This window comes from Cyanistes caeruleus, chromosome 1 (genome assembly GCF_971803275.1).
Source record: "Cyanistes caeruleus chromosome 1, bCyaCae1.hap1.1, whole genome shotgun sequence".
Lineage (NCBI taxonomy): Eukaryota > Metazoa > Chordata > Aves > Passeriformes > Paridae > Cyanistes > Cyanistes caeruleus.
The window spans coordinates 29,233,944-29,243,580 of record NC_141701.1 but is presented as its reverse complement, the minus strand read 5'-3'; positions in this window follow the sequence as shown (position 1 = coordinate 29,243,580).

Genomic DNA, 9,637 nt, shown 5'->3' with positions numbered 1-9,637 from the left:
TTTAGTTGTCAGTATGCATCCTAAGAAGTATGAGTTGTAATTGCTGGTTCCCACAGTGTACATCTGGTTTTTGGGGTGTGTAGCCTTCTGCAAATGCAGTTTTCAGGTATCACTACATGTCACTTACTCTTTCTTCTGACAAGAATAAGCATTATCAAGTGAAGAAAAGTTGGGGACCAGGACACTGGCATGAGCTATGCTCCCAGTTGTGGGTCATGGCAGTAATGCTGTTAGCAGAAGATGCTTTCCTTGCCTAGGTTTAAGTTGGTAAGGCTGTTAATAGGATTTGCTTTAATGAGGCCAATCTTGGTTGTTAGCTTGCTTTGAAGTTTTGTTTCACTTGATTTTTCTTGTTCTTGCCATCCAGTAACACAAGTCTCCCACTTGTTCCAAAATACTTTTGTAGTCTGCTGATTCCACATAGATGCAAAATTCACTTTTGGAAGTACTGTACCTTGTTTGCTGTTCCTTTTCTACTTTGTTGTAATTAAATGTCTTTAGAAACTGAAATGAAAGCAAGACAATTGACACCACCAGCAGCCTAAAAACTTGTGCCAAAAGAGAGTTAAAAAGGGGCAAAACATGGAGTGCAATGTGATAAGAAAAAGGCTGTTGAATTTGCATTGTAACAATTCCTCTGGTTTGTTACTTGAATGTTTTGGACAATTCACTGTACTTTTCTCTAGCACTACTTGGTGACAACCTGATGAAGAAGCTATGCAAGAAGCCCAGCTTTGAGTTTATTCAGTGTCTTCAGAATGTGGTTCAGGCTCTGCAGAGGTCGTAGCACTGAGTAGCTTTCTGTAGATAATTTACTGTAGAACCTTCTGTTAGCATCCCTCTTCACTGTGTGATCTGTTACCCATTTTTTATTTGATAAATGTTTGCTCCTTTGCCTTTTATACGTTTTAATAGCACATTACTGTGCATCACTGAACAGTATGGTAAAGGTTAAATGTTGACACAATGCATAAAGAGAAGTTGGTTTTCATTTAGTGTCTTTTAACAAACCTGTAACAAAATAATTCATTTGTAATAAAGAAAATACAGGTTTGAAATCCAGGGGAAGGGGTGTTGCAGAGCAGAACCCTTTATTATTGAAGATTCCATGTATAATTCACCATGGGTTTTAAAAATAATTTTATGTGGGAAAAAAACATAAAATGACACTAGAAAGATCTTATGACTTGAAAATAAAATTGGCTTATCAAGTACTTTGTATCTGACATTATTGCAATTTGAAGTGAATGTTTTAAATAAGCTATACATAATGTTTCTTACCTGAATCAATTTGGATTAGCCACTTCAGGATACAGATATAACTAATTTCTCACTAACGTTTTGGTGTGTAAACATAATTTCAAGACTTCTAATACTCTGTGCACCAGTCTTTAAGTTACCATGCTGCAAATAAATTGAAGAAATAACCATTTTATTCTATCTATTTTTCTGTGCCTCGCCTCCTCATCCTCCACAAGTAGATGCAAAGATTTCTTTGGATGGCTGAGTGTTAACATTCAATACTAAATAAAAAAAAATAAAACATAAAAAATTTTAAAAAAAATTACTGCACATAATTTATGGAATTTTAAGCTGTGTTTTTAAACTTCTCTCATAATAAGGCAGGTTTAGAAATACATTATCACTCCAACTTAAAGATGACTAGTTCCCAAAAAGCAGAATCCAGATAAGGTGATTATACCTAAAACTGGATTTTAGACAAACTAATGCAAAGCTGAGCAGGTCACAGATGGGGTACTTCAGCCCCAGTCTCGTGCATGGCAGAAGGTTTGGATCCCCTTGGAAATGCATAGTGCTGTGTGTGCCCAAAGGCTTTCTCCTGCAGCTTTGTTTCCTCCCTGCAGCTCCACCAACCTGAGAATTTTGGAGTGAGCGCTTTCAGCTGGATTAATTAAAAGCATCTTGTCTGAATAATGCTAGATAAGTGTTTAAACTGGTGCTTTGGCTTCTAAATTTACCTTCTAGATATGGAATATTTTTGGTAGATCACACACAGGTAGGTTTCTTCAGTGTAGATCATCAGCCCTTTGGGTCTTTGAAGGATGAACACTGAAATTTTCTGTTTGCCCTGTAGAGAAAGTTTTAGGTTTGATTTCCTGGACAGGCAAGTCTGCCTGTGTGTCTTGACTGGGATACCAGGGGTTACTGAGGACCAAAGGCCTCTGTCCAATTAGCTTTTCCTATTCCCTGGATCTGCACACCTGATTGTACACATCTGATTGTATCTAGAGCATGTGAGGAAATGGTCTTGTGGGGGACTACAGCTCCAGTTTGGGAAGAGCCTGGAAAAGAACTTTTAGGTCATTAAACAAATTTCAGCATTATTTTTAATTATCTAAATGGTGTTTCTCAGAGAATTTGCTTTAGACTTGAATATGTTTTAAGCTTATTAATTAAGTGTAATTCAGTAACATGTTTTTGTTGTTTTTTTTTTTTTTTTTTGTTAAATGAATATGAGCTATTATATTTTGTCTAAATATGTCAGGAAAAGAGCTTCAGAGTCCACCAAACAGTGTTAACGTTGTAGCTAGAAAAGAGCAGCTGCAGAAAAAGCATGTTTGTTAAAATTCAGCTAATTCAATCTAAGTAGATAAGCATTAACATTGAGACAGCAAGGAGCTCTAGAAGATGAACTGCAGAGTTAGAGGGAAGGTGGTGGAAAAGCCAGTGCTGCATGAATGTAGCAGCTTTGTTAGTAGATCTGAAGTCTGGGTACATTCAGCAAGGAAAAGGTGCTTATCTTGCAGTACAGCTCAGTTGATGTTGCTTAACACTTGAAATGCTGGCCTTTAAAGGATAGACCTAACATCAAACTTTGAAGTAGTCAGCCTCCCTTTAGCCCTTTAGCTTGGAAATGCATACAGGATTAACTGTTAAGAGATACCAAGCTTATGCTAAGGAACAGGCACAATTATTTTCAGATCAAATGAAGGTATTTTTGAGCATGTGAATGATTGTACCACTTAAGTGCATTTATTTCCAAAATTCATGCAGTAGAGGCATAGTATTGGTCCAGCTCCTGCAAAGATTTTATTGATGTTGATTGCCAGAACTGTCAGCTTGACAAGAAATGGTAGCTGAGTCCCACTTCTGTAAGCTGTGTCTAGCTTGGAAGGGTTGCTTTTATGAGTCAGTGTGTGCTGCATTTTCCTGAGACACTTTCTGCATAGGTTACATCTTGTTCAGACTGGCCTTAAGTTCCTCCTCCTGGGTTTAGGTTGCAAAACATTATCAGTGAAGAAGTGTCACAAAGTAAGTCTTATCTGGGAATGTTTTTCTTGTTTCACATTTGTGAAGTGTGGGAAATAAATTTCTGAAGCATTGCTTTAATTGAAACATTCTTTAAGTAACTATTTTCCTTAAGAAATAGTGCTTTAGTGAGTGACCTGCATGTGATCTTTAGATGTTGTCATGCCATCCTTCTGCAGGTTATCCTCTGCAGCCACTTGGAGATCACACTACTGAGGTCATAGGATATAATATTAGTATGTCTTTATGTTTTTATTTTTCAGAAATTGAGGTAAGTGGAAGAGGGGGAGTGGGAAGGTTTATCTCTAATCTTTGAGTAACTGGAATTCAGGGAAATGCTTGCTTTTAAACTTTACCGAGACTTGATATGCCAAGATGTTTATGGGCTGCATGCGATACATTATATTATTCTGGCTAAGTTTGCAAAAATTACTGTTGCCATTTTCAGTCACAGTTTTTTTCAGAACTATTGGATTTATCTCAAAGTAATCTTTCCTGTGATACCTCTAAGACAATTTGCAACTATGGAGGGTCTACTCGCTTTCTAGAAACAGTAAGATACGATTTTATAATGTTTACTAAAGTTGTCAGTAAGTTTCTGTTGATAATTATTCTGCTTTGGATTCCTCCTTGAATGGTGTTTTTTGTCTGGAAGATGTGGAAAGCAGCATGGTGACCACTATATTCTCATAGGGCTAAAAAACCCTTGCAATCTACCAAAAATGTGTATGTATTTTCATACTGGAAGCAGACTTCCCTTGGAATTTCTTACATCTTGCTCTGAAGCATTTTAGTTTTGAAACCAACACAGTATTGTGAAGAGGCCACTAGTCAGTCTGAACATAAAACTTGATGCTCATGCACCATTTAAATTAATAAAAGTGTGATTTCATAATGCTGAATGCTCTTAAGTGCAGTTGTCACTATTCATGCTGCATTAATAACTGTGGCTGATGATGTGGTGGATGTGATCACAGCATTTGACAGGACTCTTAAAGCTGTTTTGTTGCCTTTTGAGCTGTGGCCTGCTAGGTAGTGCTTGGGAGGTTATTTTGCCCTGTGTATGTCATTTCCCCAAGAAGATAATTGTCTTTTCCCTGAGATATTTCATATTTCTCTCCTGAAGCCCTGAGAAAATTGTTTTTCAAGAGCCAAAGTACTGGAGTACCTGTGTAAGTCTGTGGTGTTTAATGAGAATTATTGGAGGTTCCTGTTCTTTGATGTACCTTTAAAAAAGAATCTAAAACTGAATGTGGTTTTAAGTTACCACATCAAATGATTTAACTTCAGAGTTTATTCATAATGATGGATGCTGACTCATTTCTTTATCATCACAGGATAAAATCTCTTAACAACTCTTCTCTCAGACACACTTCTACTTATTTGTCTTGCACCAGGTACTTTTTTTTTCCCCTCCCATCTCTTGCTGGATTGCTTCAATTAAGCACATACATTTTCGGCACTTCTACTAGCTGGCTCTGAAGTGATTGTCTCTCTAGATCTATTGCCTTATTTTCTTGCTGGAGATGCAAAGATGCTGGAAATGAGTTTCTGTAGTAAAGAACCTCAGTGGAGTTAGGGAGATCTGTGTCTGTTCAGTGTCAGCTCATAGTTGCAAAACCCACTTGATGGAAAAAGAAGAATGAAAGTATTTAATGTCAGTATCTTTTCTGCATTTTGTTATGATGCTGCCTTGCTTTTACTGGTGTTAATGAAGATCACTGACTTTCCCCACACCTCCTACTGAAGTTAGAACAGTTGCAGTAAATCCTTAGTGACTGCATCATGGACATTGGCCAAAAATTTCTGCTTGTAAATTGCAAATTTGGTGTATCCTGAATATTGCTAGCATTCTAGAACACTTCTTTGTAAGTGAAATATTTATAAGAAAGCAAACAATAACTTTTTCATTTTGGATTTGATGCCACTGTTATACAATGTTTTAAGTTACGCATCTTAAAATGCAGTTAGGGGTTTATTTTTTCACCAGTTTTTGAGCTATATTGCACTAACTGTAAATTACTGCACCAGGTCTTTTGTATTTCTATAACTTGACACTGGGCTCGCAAAGCAACATGTTTAATATCAAGAAGAAACCTCCTGCTTGCTGGATCTGACATGGAGCCTGCCAGTCAGTTCTAGCATGAAGAATGGAGCAATTGAAAACATAGGAGAGGGAATCCTCAGCAGGGAGGAGGACCCCTGCTTTTTAGAGTTCCTTTCACAGTAAAACTACATGGAATTAGATTTATGTACTTTGGAAGGCGGAAGGACTGAGTCAGCCCGGTTGGAATTTGAACTTTTGTGCTAGGGCGCTTCGATGATTCCAAGTCTGAGCTTACACTGCATCCCTTTTAACAGTATATAAGAGCTTAGTGCATTGGAGCAGTAAGTCTGCAACCTGTTGTTGCCATGTGCAGGTCAGATTTTGGGTTTAGTGTGACTTCAATTCCCAACTTAAAGGTTAATTATTTTTTCTAATGGTGTTTTTAATTGAGCTTTTCAGAATCTACTGTTTGATACTCTCTATGTATTCAGTTGAATGAAAATGATACATAAAAGATAATATATGCGCTACATTTTCACATGCAACAGGGCTTTGTTTTTCATCTTGCAGTTATTGGATAAGCAAGCTGGAGCTCAGGTTATGTCTCTTTGTTCCTGCAAGGACCCTAGATCAGGATTTCCCTTTGAAATGCAGCTGCTCTCCACCTCTCTCAGCTGCTTTTCCTGTACCAAATCAAACATCAAACTTCTTGAACTGATGCCTAGAGAGGCTGACCTGGAACAGAGGCTAGACAGAGTGAGAGGAATAAAATAGGTATTTATTAAAAGCCCTTCAAAGGATACACCTTGGGCAGTACAAGAGCCCAGCCAGGGTTCTGCCCAAGATGGATGATGGGTCACAAGTTTTCATACTTTTATAAGTTTTGGTCCATTTACATATTGGGATTAATTGTCCAATTACAGCTTCAGGTTATGAAGTCCCATCCTCCCAGATTGCTCTCCTCAATTTGCTGTTTTTTATACTTTTGGGGCCTCAAGCTGAAACAGTGACCTTGGTTCTCAGTCTGGAAAAGGATTGTTTTGTCTAACTGCCCTATGAAGAGAACTTACACCTAATACGAAGTTCAGAGTTACACACCAAGGCAGCACAGAATCTAAAAAACATGAAAGCTAAAACTTTAGGCATCAGTACTATGTTTATCTTTATTTGGTAAGCACACAGTTTGAAACTTGGTATTTTTTGCACTCTGCATAGCTTCTGTCAAGAAAAGAATAAAACAAGCTGTGTGTTGTTTTCCAGGTGCTGAAATAGAGATTGTTCCTGAACATTTGACCTCACTGTGTTCAGGATGGCCAAAGGCATGTCTTATTAATGCATGTAATGTTAATTTAATGCCAACTTTGCCTTGAAGTAATGTCTTGTGGTTCCATGCTGAGGAGTGTGCTCTCAGGCACAGTTGTAATTATGAATAAAACATGGTACAGAATGCAGTTGTATCAAAAAAGTGCAGCAGATTTTTTCAGCAAGTGAAGTGGGAGAAATGAAGGTGTTGCTAAAGCTTGGGCAGCTAGAACACAAACATCAGTAGCCTTTGACATGGAAAGCTTTTCTGAAAGCTTGGTCAGATCTGTGTTTGCTCTCTGCCAAGAAGCAATGCTCATCCTCTGTAGTGTGTGGCTTTCTCCTGGACATCACCCCGAGGGACAAAAGGTGAGTGCACCAGGCGTCCAGCGTTCTCCCCAGGGAACAGGGTTATTCATTTGAGCATGCTGTTAATTGGTTTGCAGCAGTCTTTGAATATTGTGGGGCAGGGCATGACAGTGGTGAGGCTTAGATATTTAATAAACTCTGTCACGAGAAGTGGTTTATGTTCAGCTTTTCAAATTTGACACGAAGCTCTCCCTTACCTTTTAATAGAGATGACGCCTTATTGTGGGTGATAGGGATAACAGGCTCAGTATTGACAGATTTTGTGTCAGGGCTGCACTAATCTTGCTCCTTGACAGTTTTAGCAGAGTGGTTGATTTGTTGGTATCCTGTATTTTGCTGTTATCAGCCAAAAGCAAGGGGCACAGATGCAATTTCTGATTTAAGTCCTTTTTATGATGTTTGCTGGCTAAGCTGCCAGTGCTAATAAGCTTCTTTACTCTTAAGCTTTATCAGTTTGCTACTATTGTTGTTAAAGCCAAGGAAAGTACAAATCAGCCTTGTCACATCATTACGACGTAAAACAAATACTGGGGTTGGCACAAATACTGTGAAAAGGGCAACTCTGCCATTGCTTAGGTCTAGCTTGTTTAGAAGTTACTGTACCCAAACCTCTCTTTTCAGAATAACAAAAATTGATTGCTGAAAGTTTATCCATGTCAAGTTTCTTGTGTAGTTGTCACCACTTTTTTTTTTTTTGTTCCCAGCAAAGCGTAAAACAATTACAACCACATTTGTAGTCTTCTTTTCTCACCCCCTTAATTTCTTTAACCTGTTTTCAAAACTTTTTTGGCTTCCTTACTAAGTATATAAATTCAAATGATGCATTGTTCTGAAATACTGCTTGAGCCATGTTCTCATTGAACTTGAAAACTGACATTTGGATCTAATTTTTTCACCTTGCAAAAGGGAACTGCAAATTATTGCTCCATTAAAAAAAAGCAAACAAATAATAACCAGCAACCAAAAAACCCCACAATACAACAGCTGCACACTAGGGTTGGGAATTTTTGCTCTTGGGCAATATCTTGGCACTATGAATATCTTGGGCACTATCTGCCTGTTAATTACTCCTATCCAAAGGGATGAGGAGGCAAAGAAATTGTTTTCCAGATTATTTCTGCAACTGAAGAAAACTTGACTGTCTGAAACTGGTGCTGGAAGAAACAATGAAGATCTTACATGCAGATCCTATTAGAACTTCTCACACCCCCAGTTCCCTGGGCTGTTTCTGGGATGACAAGAGAAACCAGAGGACTTGAAACTGTTCTGTAGCTCTTGCAGAGTCAAGGTGCAGACATTTCAACTTGTTCAGTGTATGCTTGGACAAAAAAGCTATTGCTTTCCAGTGCAATCAGTCAAAGCCAAAGTAACTGCATCCAGGTCCAGAGTTAGTTTAGATCAGGAGGTCTGTCCTGAAGCAGAGCTCTCCATCACCCCCAGTTACCCACCTGTAGTTTTTATTGCAGAGCTCCCTGAATGCTTCATTGAATTCCTTTTGGACACAACTAACTGAAGATAGACTTCAGGGGTGTTCATGATATGCTCCAACCACAAATGCTTCCCTGTCTGTAGGACCAAATTAAAGCTAATTAAAGGAAAATTTCCTTGAAATGTGCATAGACTGGACAATTGTTTACACATCTGCTTTTATGGGATCACAGAACTAACAGACATAGGCAAATGGTGCTATCCTAGAGCTGTGCTTTAGGCACACGTTATTTGCTTACATTGACTCTACCAAAGACTTAATGAGGACATAGAATTTCTTAACTTCCAAAATAATTACTGAAAAAAAAGCAATTTACAAACCATGGTAACTACTGGCAGATTTTTCTACCCAAGTTCTTTAGCAGTGTGATGCTGCACAGGCTGGGAGTAAGAGGAGTATTTCTCTTCCTGCTGATGATGCAGTACCTGTAATCTTGCATGTCCTTACTTATTTGTCTTGCTTCAGTATCCTGCTGTGGCTTTTTTTAAATGATGCTGAAGTGTCTTTAAATGCTAAAATCTTTACATTTTATTTTAGAACTCTTCTGGTGCAGCACAGTGTCTTCACCTGAAGCAGTGACTAAGGTGGGGGGAGTCACAGTGGTGATAACAGGATTAGTTCTAAGTTGTGGATGTGGTTTTTTGTGGCCAATTTCTAACATGATGCAGAGGAAGAACAACCACTTTGTCCTAGAGATTTTCAGGAAACTATTCATGGGGTGTTGTAATGCCTTTGCTCTCATAGGGACTTCCAATATCCCCCTGAAAAACATTAGGGATAAAATTGTTTGCTTATGCTTTGTTTGCTGAGCATATTGCTGAAGGCAGGCTGTCTGGGTAACAGCTATTGCCACAATGGAAACCCTCACTTAGCCTTTTCCTGTGGCTGTATGGTGGATACTTTTTGGAATTGCACTGATGGAACATGGGATCCAATAGCAATACTTCCTTGTGCCCTGAATTGTAATTTTGGTTGAGAGGGCAGCACAAGCAATGTCCAGGTGAGTCACACATGCACAAGCAGCTGTCTGGGATGGCCTGAGTGCCTGTTCTGTGTTCTGTCTATAACAGACCACTTTGGGGAAGGTGGACTGGACCTGCCTAGAAACCACTTCTTTTAAAATAAATTGGTCAAAGAAAAGCTGAGTAACCATTGGCTTT